The sequence below is a fragment of the Triticum dicoccoides genome, chromosome 3B, assembly GCF_002162155.2.
Source record: "Triticum dicoccoides isolate Atlit2015 ecotype Zavitan chromosome 3B, WEW_v2.0, whole genome shotgun sequence".
NCBI lineage: Eukaryota > Viridiplantae > Streptophyta > Magnoliopsida > Poales > Poaceae > Triticum > Triticum dicoccoides.
Window position 1 is genome coordinate 499,158,447 of NC_041385.1, and position 19,772 is coordinate 499,178,218.

Below are 19,772 nucleotides of genomic sequence, written 5' to 3' on the forward strand. Positions count from 1 at the left end.
AGGCCGGATATTTAGCCGCATACATCACGCGCCGGCTCCCGAACGAAGGGCAGACCATCCCTACTCCGGAACCCCATGAGAGGGTTGTGTTTCTCCCTCACTTCGTCCGTGGACTGGGATTTCCCCTCCACCCATTTGTCCGCGGGCTCATGTTTTACTATGGGCTAGATTTTCATGATCTGGCCCCAAATTTCATCCTCAACATCTCGGCGTTTATCGTCGTGTGCGAGGCCTTCCTCCGCATCAAGCCCCACTTCAGCCTGTGGCTGAAGATCTTCAACGTGAAGCCGAAGATAGTGGTCGGCAAGCAAGCGGAGTGTGGAGGCGCCATGGTGGGCAAGATGCCCAACGTTACCTAGCTCGAAGGCTCCTACGTGGAGACCGTGAAGGGGTGGCAATCGGGGTGGTTCTATATCACCGAGCCACGCGACGCCAACTGGGCGGCGGCCCCCGAGTTCCAATCCGGCATCCCCATGCGGCTCACCTCCTGGGAAAAGATGGGCTTAGCCTGGGGTGCACCTACGGAGCTGACCAGACTCCAGAACTATATCAAAAATATAATAGGCAAGAAGATCAAGCTTGTCAACATGGTCCAGGTCATGCTCTTCCGCCCGACCCTCCCGTGTCAAAGATAGGCATTCAATATATGGGAGTTCGATTCAGCCAAACACCAGACACTGAGAGAGCTCTTCAACACGACGCACAAAGACGTCTGGAAGGTGTTGTTTAAGGCCGCCGAAGTACCTCCTCCCACTACCGAGGACCGCAGACTCAGCGCAATGCGCCCCACCAATCTGGTAAGCTCTCTTTATATCACAAGATGTGCCTTTCCCAGTATGCTCGTGGGAGGAATTTAAGACACCATGCTGATTAAACAGGACAATGTGGCGACAGCGGAGCGGATCGACTATCCGGCTCTGCTACCTGAAGATCCAGCAACCGCTCTCCTGACGGAGATGTTGGTTCCGGCGCCTTACAAGGTGTCAGAGAAGAAGGCCATGGGGACCAGGAAAGGTCTCCGGCGCAAGGCTGCATCGAACACATCGTCCGAAGACGCTGGGGCGCACTCCTCCAACGAAGACGAGGAGGAGGAAGAGGAAATTCCTCCCCCATCCAGGGAGGAGAAGAAAAGGAAGGCCGTCACATCTGGGGAGGCCGAAGGGTCCAAGAAGGGAAGGACCCTCCCTTCGGACCAATCCACCACAGCCGCCTACAGCGACGAGGAGTGGTTGCCCAGGGACAAGCCCCGAGTGAAGTCGTAAGTATCCGGACACTATAATGCTTCCGGTATGTTTTGCTTTATTGTTCTTCATCATGTTGAACATGATCATGCAGTCCGTCCAAATCCCGCATCGACGTATCCTCCTCGGATGGGTCTTTGAGTCAGTCGGAGATGAATAGCTATTCGCTCCTAGCGGCCACTGAGGGAGTCCTGGATTAGGGGGTATCCGGACAGCCGGACTATATAGATCGCCCGGACTATTGGAGCGTGAAGATACAAGACTCAAGACTCCGTCCCGTGTCCGGATGGGACTCTACTTTGCGTGGAAGACAAGCTTGGCGATCCGGATATTGTATTTCCTTCCTTGTAACTGACTCCATGTAAACCCTAGCCCTCTCCGTTGTCTATATAAACCAGAGAGGATGGTCCTTAGAAGGCCGATCACAATTACAATCATAGTCATCATAGGCTAGCTCCTAGGGTTTAGCCTCTACGATCTCGTGGTAGATCTACTCTTGTACTACTCATATCATCAATATTAATCAAGCAGGAAGTAGGGTTTTACCTCCATCGAGAGGACCCGAACCTGGGTAAACATTGTGTCCCTTGCTTCCTGTTACCATCAGCCTAAGACGCACAGATCGGGACCCCCTACCCGAGATGCGCCAGTTTTGACACCGACATTGGTGCTTTCATTGAGAGTTCCTCTGTGTCGTTGCTGTGAGGCGTGATGGCGCCTTCAATCGTCAACAACACGGTCCAAGGCGAGACTCTTCTCCCCAGACATATCTTTGTGTTCGGCGGCTTCGCACTACGGGCCAATTCGCTTGGCCATCTGGAGCAGATCGACAGCTACGCCCCTGGCCACCAGGTCAGGTTCAGAAACCTGAACTATAGTCGATATCTGTAGAGACTTGACCTTCAGCGGAATCGGGCATGTGCCAGGACCGCCGGACAGTCACGATGAGCACGGCCTAGACCTGCTGTCGGACAGTACTCGGGATATCACCCCTGCAGCAGCCCCGGACCTAAATCCGGAGCAGACTGCATGGCCCAACGACGGGTGGATGGACCCTGCCCTGCCGGCCGCACACTCATCAACGGTAGAGCCGAACACAAGCCTCACTTCTAAGGAAGTCTGTGACTCAAGACCCCCGGACTCGTATCCGGTTATAGGTCCCAGTCCGCACGCTCCCGAGCCCGCCGAGCCTTGTTGGGCTACGGTAATGGAGTTTACTGCTGCAGATATCTTCCAGCACTGGCCCTTTGGTGACATGCTGAATTCATTAAAGTCTCTCTCTTTGTCAGGAGACTCTTGGCCGAACTATGTCCGGCTCGAGTGGGAAGCAGGCGACGAAGGAATTCGCTGCCCACCCACCACCCACTTCATTGCCATGATCGATGATCTAACCGACGTGCTTGACTTCGACTCCGAAGACATCGATGGTATGGACGACGACGCAGGAGAAGAACAGGAACCACCGCTCACAGGGCGGTGGACAGCCACCCCATCGCACGATATATACATGGTGGACACACCTAAGGACAACGGCGACAACCCGGAAGACAAAACCCCCGGGCAAAAACCAAAGCGACAGCACGGACGCCGCTCCAAGTCCAGCAACAGTAAAAATAGCGACAAGAGCGCCAGAAAGATCAACACCCCAGTCAACTCCGAAGGCAACAACGACCATACGGACCCAGCGATGGAGCAGGACGAGCCAGGTCACGCCGAACACAGTTCGAAGCAGACACCCGATCACAATGATCCCGAGGGACGAGCTCATCAAGCCGCCCCAGGACAAGAACATAGTCCGGATGACTATGAATTCATCATCTCGGACAAATGCGTGGAACGAGATAACCTCCACAGAAAGCTTATGGCCACCGCGAGAAGTCTAAAGAAGCAGAAGCAACGGCTAAAAACCGCACAGGAAACGCTCAATCGCAGATGGAATAAAGTGCTAGACACTGAAGAAAGATACAGCGACGATCGCCATACAAAGAGCTATCCAAAACACAAGCTACTGCCCGAGTTCGACGATGAGGCCGTTCCACCAAAGAGTAACACGACCAGGAGGCCGGATGTACCACTTCATAACCGCAACAGAGCAGCTACCGACACCTCGCATGATTTGCGTGAGCACCTGGATAAGAAAGCCGGCGTAGCTAGGTCCATCTACAGATCTAAAGGACACACCCCGGCGCAGGATTACGGTCACCAAAATGATTATACCAATCGAATACCAGTTCGGAATAAACACCGGACACAACAACAGCCGACAGCATGCCACAGCACGTCCAGATACAGAGGGGCTGCTCACCCCTGTGCTTCACCGAAGAAGTACTGGACCATGAATTTCCATAGGGTTTTAAACCTGTGAACATAGAGGCATACGATGGAACGGCAGACCTAGGGGTCTGGATCGAGGATTTTATCTTGCATATTCATATGGCTCGTGGGGATGACCTTCACGCCATCAAACAACTTCCCCTCAAGTTGAAGGGACCAACTCGTCACTGGTTGAAAAGCCTCCCCAAAAATTCAATTGGGAGTTGGGAGGAACTCGAGGACGCTTTCAGGGCCAATTTCCAAGGGACTTATGTCTGGCCTCTGGATGCGGACGATTTAACTCACATAATCCAACAGCCTGGAGAGTCCGCCCACAAGCTTTGGAACAGATTCCTCACTAAGAAGAATCAAATTGTCGACTGTCCGGATGCCGAAGCTTTAGCGGCATTCAAACATAGCATCCGCGACGAGTGGCTCGCCAGGCACCTTGGCCAAGAAAAGCCGAGAACAATGGCAGCCCTAACAGGCCTTATGACCCGCTTTTGCGTGGGTGAAGATAGCTGGTTGGCCCGTAAGGGCACCAGCGACCCAAGCACATCCGAAATAAGGGATGGCAATGGGAAGCCACGGCGTAATAAAAACAAATGTAAAAACAAGGAAGAGAGCCCGGACAACACAACGGTCAACGCCGGATTCAGGGGCTCTCGAACCGATCAGCAAAAGAAGCCATTTAAAGGTAGTAAAGAGGGACCGTCCGGTCTAAACAGAGTCCTAGACAGACTGTGCCAAATTCATGACACCCATGACAAACCTGCGAACCACACACACAGAGAGTGCTGGGTCTTCAAGCAGGCCGGCAAACTAAATGCCGAACACAAGGGAAGGGAAACACCAAGTGAAGACGAGGATGAACCTAAAACAGTAAACATGATCCACGCGACTCACACATCCACGAGAAGGCACGAACACGCGCTCAGAGACGCGTACTCTATAGAGCCCATCATACTCACACCTAACTACTGGTTGGCTTATCCGATCACTTTCGATCACACAGACTGCCTAGCTAGTATTCGACACGGAGGATCAGAGGCCTTGGTGCTTGACCCTATAATCAACAGATACCATCTCACCAACGTCCTCATGGACGGCGACAACAGTCTCAATTTAATATACCAGGACACTGTCCGCAGGATGGGGATAGACCCATCCAGAATTATCCAAAGCAACACCACCTTTGAAGGGGTGATACGAGGCGTTGAAGCCTACGGCAGGGGCTCCGTCATACTGGAAGTAACATTCGGCTCCCCAGGCAACTCCAGAAGCAAAGAACTACTCTTCACCATCACACCCTTCCAAAGCGGCTATCACACATTGCTTGGAAGAGCGGCCTTCACCCACTTCAACGCAGTGCCACACTATGCCTACCTTACATTCAAGATGCCCGGTCCATGTGGCGTCATCACCGTTAATGGAAACACAGAGCGCTCTTCATGCGCAGAGGAATCCGCGACGACTCTAGCGGCCGGACTCTAAGCGGCCTCCGATACCCAAAAACATGAATGGTCGTTAAGACCACGGACACGGTTAGACGAGTCCGGCAGCCCGGATAAAAGTGAGCCAGGGCGCCATATATGTAATCCCATAGAGGATACTAGGGGCTATAAATATTTAATAAAACCCCACCGTTGGCCTGACCTTATTTACAGGCCAATACCTTACACTTCTATCCTCCATCGCACGCTTACGTCGTACTCTTTTTACACAAGTTTTTCTTTTTTACAGACACAATACGTGCGATACCCTTCTAGGAAACGGCACAACGGAGACAAAGGTGCTGACATGCAGCAGGGACCCGCTCAAAGGTTTCTCTTTAGATTAAGCCCTTGTGTAAACCTTTTATATTGCCTCTTGTTGTTCACACATCCCATGGGTACTATACCCACAGAGGATACTGCCGTTATTGGCATTTCGCCACGGCAGACCGATGCACGTACCTGGAAATACAGGGTTTATAATTAAAGGGCACTCTTCAGCCCATTTTTTCTATAAAGTCCGAATACCCTCGGGACTGTTCGGCGTCACGAGTTTGGCCTTATATGCATCAGCTCCGAATCATGTCTTTGGTCAAATGTTGGGTTTGCCCGGCTCCTGGGTTTGCCGCCTTACATTCCGTTCATATTGGCTAAGGCGGCCAAAGGAGAACTACTGCGATTGTGCCTTGGTTATTCCGGACGAGCACCTCAGTAGAGAAAGCCGAAAACTGGCTGTCATGATACAGCGAGAGACTGTTCAACCACTCAAAGACTTATCAGAATCTTTAGGATTCCTCCGCATTAACGAAGGACCGTTTCCCGGCCATGTACGCACGCGCCCGTATCTGGATGTACGTGAAGGTAACAGGGGCTACATAGTAGCCCCACCGTTAAAATCCCATGGCTAAGCGAAAGTGTTACAGCTATATAGTCCGGTTGCCTAGTTCGACATGCGATCACCTCCTTCATGGACCAAGACGTTGGATCAGGTGTGATTATGCATATTTTTCGCGAACACCCCCGCATTGTATGCGTGGGGGTTGAAGCCAACGACTGCTAACTTTCGGATTAAACATATACATAAAAACGGCCGCGCAGGAGACACAATAATACTTCCAGGCAAAAAGTATAAATATAGCCTTGTAATCAAAATAACATTGTTTTTACAATAACCCGATTTGTCACTCGAACAAGACATTCTTCGAGCACTACGCCTATATTAGGCGAGCACCTTCGGTTACCTGCTCCAAGTAGTGCTCGGCCGGATCCTGGCCTCCCGCCGGATTCTGGGTCGCTACAATGGTGGCCTCCATATCTGTCCAATGTGCTTTAACGCGGGCAAGAGCCATTCGTGCACCCTCTATGCACGCCGACCTTCTCATGGCATCGATCTGAGATACTACCCCAAGGAATTATTGCACAAAGCCAAAGTAACTGTCCAGCTTTGGCTCCTTCGGCCAAAGATGGTTTATTACAGACCGCATGGCAAGCCCGGACAGCCTATGAAGTTCCGCCACGGCAGCCATCTTCTCACTCAACGGCAGCGGGCGCGCGGGAGCATTGAATTGCGACCAGAAAAACTTCTCCACTTCTTTATCACCTTGATTCTCGAAAAACTTGGCTGCATCGGCTATACTCTTCGCCAAGTCCGCATATGCGTCTGCAGGACTCAAGCGTCCATCCAGGGGAGCATACTTCGGATCTAAAAACTTCATCCACAGTGGGTAGGAACCCCCAGCCACTATTTTACCGGCCTATCGAAGCTCCTCCCGCACACCCCTGACTTCGGTCCGCATCTCCTTGGTGGCGTTAAGTGCCTTGTTCAGGTAAGCCGAAATAACCTGCTTCTCCTTTTCAAGGAGCTCATACCGGTCGTCGGCATTTTTAACTCCAAAGCCATTTCGGCTATCTTTTCCTCGCTTCGGCAATGAGCAGCCTGTTCGGCTCTCAAATCTTCGGCCGCCCTTAGGGAAGCCGCATTGCTAGCCCGAGCTTCTTCCTTGGCTTGGGCAAGTTCCGCCCTCAGGGCTTCCACGACAGCAGCTCCGTCTGTAGTCCAAACATGTCGCATTAATATTATGCCCCTCTCATATTTCCTATACAACATAATAAGGAAAAGTAGAGCACATACCTTGTGATTCGTTCAGCCGCTCATTCACTAGCGCAATATCAGCATCAATAGATCCGATCTGCCTCCTTAGTTCGGCAACTTCAACAGACTGGTCGGCTGTCGGACCCTTAGATATCTGCGCATATGTACAGCGCAATCATTACTTACACAATATGATCCCCCGTTTGCCGCCTAGGGCGGGCAACCAGAGTCTCAGGGGCTACTATCCATATGGAGCACACCTAGTGCATGCCTAACAGCCAAAAATAGTGTATTTTTCACTACATATCTCAAAGCCTCTGAGCAGGCTTGTAAATGCTTCATTCAAACCGCTTGTGGCGGATGAAATCTTCTTGAGCACCCTGCTCATTAATGAGTGGTGCTCCTCCAAGGGCGCAGCTCGCTCAGAAGGCCCGTTAGTATGTCCGGCCGGACACCGGACTGCGTCGGACCCTTCCCATCGCCTCCCGTAGGAGCCGAGTGCTCCGGGCTCAGGGCGGCTGACGTATTAGCTTTCGTCTTCGGCAGGTCCGGACTCCTCCGTGACGACACCTCGGTGTCGCCTGCCTCATGAGGCGGAGAGGTGGGTGGGGTCTCGCTCTCCATCATCTCCGGAGGAAGATCCCCCGAAGACAAACTCTGTTGAGAAGAGCTACTAGCCGGACTGCAAAAAATGAATCCTGGTTATTATCTCGGAGAATTGTAGTATTTTCGAATTAACGATTAACTCACGGCTCGATTGAGGGCTGGCCCGTTGGCGGGCATCATGTGGTGAGGATGCCCGTCGGGGTAGAGCCCCCCGGCGACATTTTCTTCCCCTGTTTGGGCATCTCCGTCTCCAATTCTTTGGAGGCGACCCTTTTCTTCTCGCGCAGGGAGGAGGCCTTGGGTTCCCCTCCCCGACTATTCTCCTTTGGGGAGGAAACAATTCCCTCGGTTCAGATGCACAGTGTGTGAAGTTCGACTTCACTGTTGTTTCCTTCGTCTTTCCCTGAGGGCACTTTGGTAAGCACCCGGCCAAGCATCTTGGCTATGGTAGGACAAGGCGAGCCTTCGGGAAGTGGCGCCGGACACCTGTTCTCTCCGCCTTGCAGAGCCATTCCTGGCCACGGAGGGTTTTCAGAATGATGACTATGACAAATATAAAACAAAGTGTCCGGTTTCAGGGTTACTTACTTGGGTATCTAGGCGATTGCAGCTTAGGCCCGCATCCTCGGTGGTGTCCGGACACTTTACTTGTGGTCCGAAGAATAATTTACACATCCCTTCGAGCTTTAGTCCGAAGAAGTGCTTAATAGTCCGCGGACCCTCCGGATTGAACTCCCACATCCGGAGAGGCCGGCGTTTGCACGACAACATCCGTCGGATTAGCATTACTTGAATTATGCTGACAAGGTTAATGTCCCTCTCAAGAAGCTCCCGGATACGGCTTTGCAATATTGGTACATCACCAGCGGGCCCCCAATTCCGTCCTACGTCGGTCCATGATGCCAATTGTGACGGAGGGCCCGAGCGGAACTCGGGGGCGGCCATCGACTTTGTGCCTCTGGGAGCCGTGACATAAAACCACCTCCGCTGCCATACATCATATAGTTCTGGGAAAGAAGCCTCTGGCCATGGGGCATCGGTGTTCCTGCTTATTATAGCACCTCCGCACTCGGCATGTCGCCCCTCAATCATCTTCGGCTTCATAGTGAAGGTCTTGAGCCATAAGCCGAAGTGTGGAGTGATGTGGAGAAAAGCCTCACACACAATGATGAACGACGAGATATGGAGGATAGCGTCCGGGGCTAGATCATGAAAATCTAACCCGTAATAGAACATAAGCCCCCTCACAAAGGGATCGAGGGTGAGGCCCAAGCCGCGGAGGAAGTGAGGAACAAACACGAAGCTCTCATTGGGCTCCGGTGTAGGGATGACCTGCCCTGGAGCGGGAAGCATGTGCTGGATGTCGGCGGTCAGATATCCGACCTCCCTAAGCCTCACAATGTCCTCCTCTTGGATCGAGGAGGCCACCCACCGGCCCAAAGAGTTGGATCCGGACATATTGGAGGATCTAGGTTGTTTGAGTTTTGGTTTCGGGTGTTAGAACTCGAGATGCGAAAGGGCGTAGGGGTGGTAGAAAAGAGGTATAGGCCTCGGCCCCTTTATAAAGGGGCTGAATATCCAGAGTCCTCAGTGTGACCGCTTGAGACTTATCTAAAAGCACACGGAGTCATACCAACGGTCGTCGTGGGGTTGCACACACCCATATTGATGGAAAATCCCGTAATAAGAGGAACACAATCTGTGCTTTGGCAGGGCGTGCCAATAAAATCGCCTCGCAACGCGAGTCGAGGTGGGCCGGGCCACGATGCAGGGGCATGACGTACGAAGATTACCAGCAGATCAGATTTATGCTGTGTTCCCTATGATAGAATGTGAGGATCGTCTCGCAGATCCGGACACGGTCTAAGCGTTCGAAAATAACTTTGGAGTATTCGGAGAAGGAAACCGCCTTGCAATGCCAAAGACAAGACTGCACGCCGGACTCATCGTCATTGAAGCCTGGTTCAGGGGCTACTGAGGGAGTCCTGGATTAGGGGGTACCCGGACAACCGGTCTATATACATCGTCCGGACTATTGGAGCGTGAAGTTACAAGACTCAAGACTCCTTCCCGTGTCCGGATGGGACTCTCCTTTGCGTGGAAGACAAGCTTGGCGGTCCGGATATTGTATTTCCTTCCTTGTAACTGACTCCATGTAAACCCTAGCCCTCTCCGGTGTCTATATAAACCGGAGAGGATGGTCCTTAGAAGACCGATCACAATTACAATCATAATCATCATAGGCTATCTCCTAGGGTTTAGCCTCTACGATCTCGTGGTAGATCTACTCTTGTACTACTCATATCATCAATATTAATCAAGCAGGAAGTAGGGTTTTACCTCCATCGAGAGGGCCCGAACCTGGGTAAACATTGTGTCCCTTGCTTCCTGTTACCATCAGCCTAAGACGCACAGATCGGGACCCCCTACCCGAGATGCTCCGGTTTTGACACCGACATTGGTGCTTTCAGGAAATATGATCCGTCGGTCTTATGAGTACGGTGATTGAGAAGGTTCGGTCTGCTAAAACAGATTGACCGAAGCCTGCGCCAGCCTCCTAACAGGCTTTGAGGTAAGTAATCACATTACAAGGAAATATCATAGCATAGATAGTAGCCCCTGATGCTCTGTTTGGTGTTCGGAAAGAAAGGCCGAACAGAGGATCAAATAAGATTCACAGGAGTCTAATCATATTAGGTGTATGTGAATAAGCAGGATTCGCTGCTAGCTGCTGCCGCCCGCACTGCGGAGGTATCCGGACTAAAGAGGGACTTGGGGCGGGCCGCGGAAGAGCTCGGCCTCGTGAAGAGGCAGCTCGAGGATAACAGAGGTAAGTTATACCCCGTCCGTGTGTTTATATAAAGGAAAATCATTGATGCTAATAGTAGCATTATGAATTTTAATAGGGGAGACGACCGAATTGGCGGCCCTAAAGAAAGCTTTGTCTGAGGCTGAAGACAAGGCGGCCAAGGAGCGCGCCGAGCGCGAGAAGCAGGAGGCTCGGGTAAATGAGGTCCAGCAAGAGCTCCAGGACTTCGTCAAAAAAATTGAGTCCTTGGAGCGTGACTCCAAGACGCACGAGTGTGAGCTTGCGAAGGCCCTCCAAAGCGCACAAGATGCCAAGGCCGAAGCCCAAAAGGCCCTCCAGGAGATCCAGGCGGCCAAGAAGATAGCGGTGGGTAAGGCATTCATTATGCAAAGCAAGCATGTGAAGGAGAGTTTCCTTTTACTTACCCGAATTCAGAGCTCTCTAGGGGCGTTTGCAGATCTGCCGCGCATCATATCGGATGCCGCGGAGTTCTACCATGCTGAGGAGGGGAGCTCGACGGAGAAGTTGTTCTGGTCCTAGTATATTGGGGCCGAACATCCGATGTCCTTGAGCGACCAGCTAAAGTAATTGGTCGAACTACACAAGGCGGCCGAACTAGCCATGAACGACCTTATAGTCCGGCTGTGGCCTGGCGAGCCCCTGCCCGACAGCTACTTCGGCCTTGTAAATCGGATGGTAAATGCCTGTTCGCGGCTTGAAGTCATTAAGCGGTCCGTCTGCATTGAAGGTGCTCGCAGGGCCTTCACCCGTGCGAAAGTGCACTGGGCGAAGATGGACGTCGAGAAGCTGGTGACGGAGGGGCCGCCAAAGGGAAAGGAGCACCGTCACCCCGAGCAGTATTATGAGGGTGTCCTGAAGGGTGCCCTCCTTGTGGTGGATGAGTGTGCTAAGGATGTAATACTTGAATGAATGTACTCATGTCATCCCTGTAATATGAAAAACGAGTTCATATGCGCTATATAACGCTTGTTGATTTAAAATATTACCTTCTGTGTGGCTGTTTATAAAATATGAGAGTTGGCTAGTCATCGGCTTCTGCCCCCATGTAGCTAGTACCGGGGTGTTCGGGATAAATCTAAACACTCTTTATCCAAATTTTTGGTCCTTTAAGGAGGTGTCTAGCGTAGCGAACAAGGCAATCAGACTATACAGCTTTATCACTCTCACTTAGCCATAGAAGTCTACAATTTTAAATTTCGGCGAAGCTCCTAGTATTCGGAAGGGTGAACTTGGGGCGCTATGCACGCCTAAATCAGACAAGGCCGATTCCTCGCCCGAAGCGGAAAAAATCTTTAAGGATTTGAGACCTCTCGAACAACGACCAGCTCTCGCCGCATCATGATGGCCAGTTTTCGGCTTTCTCTACTGAGGTGCTCGTCCGGAAGAACCGGGACACAATCGCAGTAGTTCTCCATGTGCTACCTTAGCCGATATAATGGAACGTAAGGTACCAAAACATAGGAGCCGGGCAAACCCAACTATTGACCCAAGACATGATTCGGAGCTGATGCATATAATGCTATAAGTTCGGGGTGCCGCACTGTCGAAAGTGTTCGGACTTTTCTTGCCGTGTTATGGGGTACACTGAAGCCCGTGGCAAACTGAACGTACCAAGGTGTACGGATGCAATATGTGGTGAATAAACAGTCAAGGAAAAATATGAAGAAAATGTAATAATAAGCTGAGCTGTATATTTTTCCATTGTTATTCAAATAATACGTCAAAGCGTATGTATACAAGTAGTGCGATGAACAAAATAGGAGTATTTAACATTTCCTAGCCAAGGATAAGTTGCGTGTGGGGTATAAGAAACAGGTATAACGATCGTTATCAGGGACCACCTGGGTTTTCCCTTATACGTCAAAGCTTCTTACCTCCTTGGTTTCTCCCTCCCGTGATGAGTCCGATATCCGGCTATCTGAAAGGGCTTCCAGAAAGTTGAGTCCTGAAAGAAAGAATATGATGAAGGAATACGGGTCCTGGGGTGGTTGAGCCGCATTGTGGATCGCGTCGTAGCCGTGCCTCCGCCTGTGCCCATGGTATTTTTAGTGGATAATTATGTACATGCGGGACAAATTTCACCGCTTGACTGGGACTAGGACGGAGGCCGAATTGCTAGTCGAGCTCTGGACATGCCGGATGATCCTGTTGTGGGGTACTCCGAACTCGCTTGACGGTGTTCGGGTTCTTCATCGCCGAATTGGCTGTTTGCCTAAGAAGGCTGCTTTGTACTTCTGCCGCGAGGGCCGCAGTGTGCTCCTCCGTATGGAGCAAGCGCTCTGTGTTTCCATTAACTGTTAAAACCCCGCGAGGTCCTGGAATCTTGATCTTGAGGTATGCATAGTGCGGTACCACATTGAATCGAGCGAATGCGGTTCGTCCTAGTAGGGCATGATAACCACTACGGAAGGGCACGATGTCAAAGATTAACTCCTCGCTTCGGAAGTTGTCCGGAGATTCGAAGTCTACTTCTAGTGTGATTGAGCCCATACAACAGGCCTCTACACCTGGTATTGCACCTTTAAAGGTGGTTTTGGTGGGTTTGATCCTTGAGGGATCGATGCCCATTTTGCGCACTGTATCCTGATAAAGCAGGTTCAGGCTGCTGCCACCGTCCATAAGGACTCGTGTGAGGTGGAATCCGTCAATGATTGGGTCAAGGAGCAATGCGGCAGAACCGCCATGACAGATACTCGTAGGATGGTCCATGCGATCGAAAGTGATCGGACAATAAGACCATGGGTTGAATTTTGGGGCGACTGGCTCCATTGCATAGACGTCCCGTAGTGCATGCTTCTGTTCCCGCTTGGGAATATGGGTTGCATATATCATATTCACCGTTTTCACCTGGGGAGGGAATTTCTTCTGTCCTCCAGTGTTCGGGGGCCGGGGTTCCTCGTTGTCATCGCTATGCAACCCCTTTTCCTTGTATTCGGCATTCAACTTGCCGGCTTGTTTAAACACCCAACATTCTCTGTTGGTGTGGTTGGCTGGTTTATCAGGGGTGCCGTGAATTTGACATGAGCGATCGAGTATGCGGTCCAAAATGGACAAGCCCGGCTATTTTCTTTTGAATGGTATTTTCCGTTGTCCAGATTTAGAGCCTCTGAATCTGGCATTGATTGCCGTGTTTTTGGCGTTGTCGCTAGTGTTCCAACGCTTGTGTCTATTGTGTCGTGGCTTGCCGTTGCTATCTCTGGCGTCTGAATTGACGGAGTTTTTTTGGTGTGATGTTTCTATGAGCTAGCCAGTTGTCCTCACCCGTGCAAAAGCGGATCATGAGTTTCGTAAGGGCTTCCATGGACTTTGGCTTCTGTTGGACAAGGTGTCGGGCGAGGCATTCATCATGGATGTTATGCTTGAAAGCTGCTAAGGCTTTGGCATCCGGACAGTCGACAATTTGGTTCTTTTTAGTTAAGAACCGAGTCCAGAATTTCCTGGCTGACTCTACGGGCTGTTGGGTTATGTGACTTAAGTCATCAGCATCCGGTGGTCGCACGTAAGTTCCCTGGAAGTTTTCAAGGAATGCGTCTTCAGGTTCTCCCAACTCCCGATGGAGTTTGCTGGCAAGCTATTCAGCCAATGCCAAGCCGGTCCCTTGAGTTTTAGTGGGAGGTACTTGATGGCGTGTAGATCATCTCCGCGGGCCATGTGAATGTGTAGGAGAAAATCTTCAATCCATACCGCGGGGTCCGTTGTGCCATCATATGATTCAATGTTCACGGGTTTAAACCCTTCTGGGAATTCATGATCCATTACTTCATTAGTGAAGCATAGGGGGTGTGCGGCGCCTCTATGCCGGGCTACATCTTGATGCAGTTCGAATGAATTTGGTCTGTTGTACTCGGCCCGGCCGGACTTTTTTTAGTGTATCCAGCGTGATGGTCATCATCACCTGTTGTGGCACGCCCCCGTGATCCGTAGATCGATCTTGATTGTCCTGCTTTGTTTTCCAGTATGTCTCGCAGGTCCTTCGTGTAGCCCCGATCCTTAATATTATTGTTTGATTAGCGACAAGGTGCGGTCTGGACTTCGGGCTTATACGCCACTTTGTCTCAGCCACGGGGTGGCCGGTCAGCCGCATCATGCGCTGGTAGTGTGGGCCTTAACGCCTCCTCCTCGAGTTGAGGTAGCAACCTGTGCTTTGGGTAACTTTTGGTAGAGCGCTCGAGTCTGTATTCCTTGGCAGCCAGGAGATCGGTCCATCTATCAGTTAGCAGATCTTGATCAGCTTGAAGATGTTGCTGCTTTTTCCTTAGGCTTTTTGCAGTGGCTATAAGCCGGCGCTTGAAGCGCTCCTGCTCGATGAGATCCTCAGGCATGATGAATTCTTCGTCGCCAAGGCTCACTTCGTCTTCGGAGAGAGGCATGTAATTATCATCCTCTGATTCTCCATCTGTTGCCTGTTCCTTGGGGCTAGCTTGCCCCTCTTCATGCTCGGCCTGCTCGAAGCCTGGCTCGGCAGGTTTGTTTTCGTCTTCGGCACCATCTAGATTGTTATCATCTCTTGTGCTGGTATCACTATTTTTGCTATGGCGGGGCTTGGAGCGGCGCCTATGATGCCGGTGCCTAGATTGCTTCTCCGGGGGATTGTCCTCCGTTGCCTCATCGCCATTGCCTTCTTTGGGGGTGTCCACCATATATATATATATATATATATATATATATATATATATATATATATATATATATATATATCATATGATGAGGTGGCTATCCAGCGCCCTATAGGTGGTGGTTCCTGTTCTTCTCCTGCATCGTCGTCCATACCATCGATGTCTTCAGAGTTGAAGTCAAGCACGTCGGTTAAGTCATCGAAAGTGGATATTAAGTGGGTGGTGGGTGGGGAACGAATTTCTTCATTGTCCGCTTTCCACTCGAGACGGACATAGTTCGGCCAAGAGTCTCCTGACAAAGAGAGAGACCTTAATGAGTTTAGCACATCACCCAAGGGCGAGTGCTGAAAGATGTCCGCGGAGGTGAACTCCATAACCGGTGCTCAATCGGATTCGATAGGCACGGGCGTGCGCGGTTCGGATCCTGTAGCCGGAGACGAGTCCGAGGGTCCGATGATACCGGCCTCATAAGGGATGGGATCAGTTTTCAGCTTTAAGGCCGATGAGTGTACGACCTCCGTGGCGGGGTCCATCCACCCGTCCTTGGATGGCGCAATCTGCTCCGGATTGATTCCCGGGGCAGCCACAGGCGCAATCCCCCGAATACTGTCTGATGGCAGATCTAAGTCATGCTTGTCGGGACTGTTCGACGCACCTGACATGGGCTCGAATCCGTCAAAGATCAAGTCTTCGCGGATGTCGGCAGTGTAGTTCAAGCTTCCAAACCCGACCTGATGGCCAGGGGCGTAGCTATCGATCTGCTCCAGATGGCCAAGCGAATTGGCCCGCAATACAAAGCCGCCGAATACGAAGATCTGTCCGGGAAGGAAAACCTCCCCCTGGACTGCATTGTTGAAGATGATTGAAGGATCCATCAAACCTTATCACGACGGCACAATGCAACTCTCAATGAAAGCACCAATGTCGGTGTCAAAACCGGCGAATCTCGGGTAGGGGGTCCCGAACTGTGCGTCTAAGGCTAATGGTAACAGGAGGCGGGGGACACAATGTTTACCTAGGTTCGGGCCCTCTCGATGGAGGTAATACCCTACTTCCTGCTTGATTGATCTTGATGATATGAGTATTACAAGAGTTGATCTACCACGACTAAACCCTAGAAGCTAGCAAATGATTGTGATTGTTGTTGTCCTACGGAATAAACCCTCCGGTTTATATAGACACCGGAGGGGGCTAGGGTTACACAGAGTCGGTTACAGAGAAGGAGATCTACATATCCGAATTGCCAAGCTTGCTTTCCAAGCAAAGGAGAGTCCCATCCTGACACGGGGCGAAGTCTTCAATCTTGTATCTTCATAGTCCAACAGTCCGGCCAAAGTATATAGTCCAGCTGTCCGACGACCCCTTAATCCTGGACTCCCTCACCAGCCCAACCTCTGCTGTGACTGACATGGATATTGACAAGGCTCCAGGAGACGAGGAGACCGACGACGCAGCCACCTCCTGAGCTGGTAAGTCCGCTCGACCAGAACTCGCTTAGTCGATCAAGTTGTCGGTCAGTTGAATTTCCGATGTTTTTCTTTTGCTGCAGTTCCACGAGACATCGTCGTGCTTCCTGATGATGATGAAGAAGAAGTGCCTCTACGTGAGAGGAGGAAGAGAGGCAGGGGTTCAAGCAGGAGAGGGCTTGAAGTTCAAGTCCCTCAGTCGACGCCGGTGCTTGAGGCAGTGGTCGAGCGATCCGGAGATCTAGTTCGGACCAACGTCACATTCGCCAACCCGCTAACGACTGATCGCCCGTCGGGGTCAACTGTTCCTGCTCCTGCTGCTCTAGTGCAACTCCACGCATCTGACCCAGCGGGTGCTTCAGCTGCCTTAGAGACATCACTTTTTACTGCATACCAGACCTCGGATGACTCGCCAAGTGCTGCTAGGGAGGCTCTTCGCCAGGCGAACCTTGTTATGGAGCAGGTGAAGGTGATGCATGAGGCCAGCCAGGTGGCCTATAACGCCAGCACCGCTCTGCAGACCAATGTCAAGGTCAGTGATCTCCTGACTGAACTTTTTAATGTTGTCGAAAATGTGAACCTACTATCATGAGTCTATGTTTCATATCCGATCGCCCACTGGGGTGTGCTTGCTTTAGAGTTATAAGAGATCTTCCACTCCACTCAACTCGTTCTGAGTCTTAATGTTTTGTCCGAACCAGTGGGGGCATGCAGAGTGCACCCACTGGGTGTCGTCCCCGAGACCACGGTCGACTGCTGGCAGTCGACTGTGGTCTGAGAATCTACTTTTGTTGCTTTTTTTTGACTCACGTTGGGCAGACCATGCTGAGTGTTTTTATAGGTCACTGGGGGCATGCTAAGTGCACCCACTGGGTGCAGTCCCCGAGACTACTGTTGAATATGTGATTCGGCAGTAGTCTTAGAGTAACTTTCACTGTCATTGTCTTTTGTTTCTGTCGACAGACATATCTCTCTCGCTGACTGCAGAGGTCTTGTGATCTTGGAGCTCGACTTTCTGAGTTAAACAAGAAGCACATCAGCCTTGAACTTGATCTTGAACTGGCAAAGAAGAACCTCCAGAGTGCTCAAGAGGAAACTGCCATCATGGGAGATAACCAATTGACACTTTCCCACCTTGTGGCTCACGCTTTTCAGTGTTGTTTCTTTCAGTCTCTTTGAACCGAGTGACTTAACACGAGAAGATGTGGTAGTGAAAACCGTCAGCTCCAAGCTCGTCTGAAGAGTGTTGTTTATTTAGAGAAAATGAAGGAAGCTCTGGAGAAGAAGGATCTGGATCTTACTGCTGCTCAGAAGGAAGCACGAGGGAAGACATCACTTGCGGACAAGAAGCTGGCTTCGGTTGGCAAATTGGAAGAGGAGAACTCGAAGCTAAAGACTGCCATCTCTGAAGCCAATCAGGAAGTTGAGCAACTAAAAAAGTACAAGGAGAACCTGACCAACGAAGTCGGAAGCCTCAGAGCCAAGACGAGCAAAATGGAGTCCTATTTGGGACAACTTGCTGCGAAACTGGTCCTGAAGCTCGAAGGTATCACCACTCGACTGGTTAATTGCCGTCGACTGGAATATTTTGTTATATTGTCGACTCACTATTTTTCCTGGTTGTGTAGAACTTTGTTAGGATTTTGAAGCTGAGACTGGGTGGGCCGAGATGGGTCTCGACCCCATCAATTGTCCTGTGAAAGATGACGTTGTGATGAACTTGTTGCGGTTGGAATCACGCATGGACAATGTTGTCGCTTATCTGGCTCGGATGAAGACGACAATGACTCGGGTTGATGCCGAACTCTGGCCCCAGGCGGAGCTTTCACAAGATCTTGAGTCGTTGATGACTCGACTGAATGAGATCCCTGGCTGAGTGCAGGAATGGAAGAAGTCATCTGCCTGCTGTGGCACTGACGTTGCCCTGTCATTGGTCCTAGTGCACTGCAAGGATGCCAGAGAAGACAAGCTGGCGGCCCTCAAGGTCGGGAATACTAAGAAGCACTCCTTCCAATCCTTCATGGACACCTTCCTTGAGGCTGCCACTCGCATTGCAGACATCATTGACCTTGACAACTTCTGTGATCCAGCCAGCCCTTCTCCCGACGAGTGAAAAACATTATGATTCACCTTTATTTGCCTCACAATGCTGAGTGATTTTGTAATCACTGGAAACTACTTCGGGCTTGACGCCCGAGCACTTTAATCTGTGGTTCGGAACCATTGGATTTATTTGAACTTGGTTTATCTTTGAATATGTTGTGTTTTGTCTTCGAGTGAAACTTGTTCTTCACTCGGGTTAGCTCTTGTATTTATGATGTGGTTCTGAGGAAGAGGTCGCAGTCGACCTATTCCTCGTCGTCCTTGCGGATCGGGTTCGAGCAGCCGTTGGATGAGCCCTTCAACTGCATTGATCAGCTCATCAGCAAGGCACTAAACAATGGTCTTGACGTTCCTGAAAGCGGTTCGCCGTGGCGTTAGCTGTTGGATGAGTCGTTGGCAGCATTGATCAGCTCATTAGCAAGGCACTCAGCAATGGTCTTGACGTTCTTGAAAGCGCCTTGCCGTGGCATTAGCTGTTGGGTGAGACTTTGGCAGCATTGATCAGCTCATCAGCGAGGCACTCAACAATGGTCTTGATGTTCCTAAAAGTGATTTAGCTTGGCAACACGCTCAATCTCGTCCTTCTTCTTGATGGTGCAGCTCTGAGGAGGGGGTCGAGGCCGACCCGCACCTTGCTGTCCTTGTGGATCGGAATGGAGCGTGTGGCTAAGACCCCGAGTGGGAGGATTGCTCACCACTCGGTAGGATTTTTCATACTTAGGCGAGTACGGGACTGCAGCTAAGCCCCCGAGTGTGAGGATTGCTCACCACTCGGTAGGATTTTTCAAACTTAGGCGAGTACTGGACTGCAGCTAAGCCCCTGAGTGGGAGGATTGCTCACCACTCGGTAGGATTTTTCAAACTTATGAGAGTACTGGACTGCAGCTAAGCCCCCGAGTGGGAGGATTGCTCACCACTCGGTAGGATTTTTCATACTTAGGAGAGTACGGGACTGCAACTAAGTCCTCGAGTGTGAGGATTGCTCACCACTCGGTAGGATTTTTCAAACTTA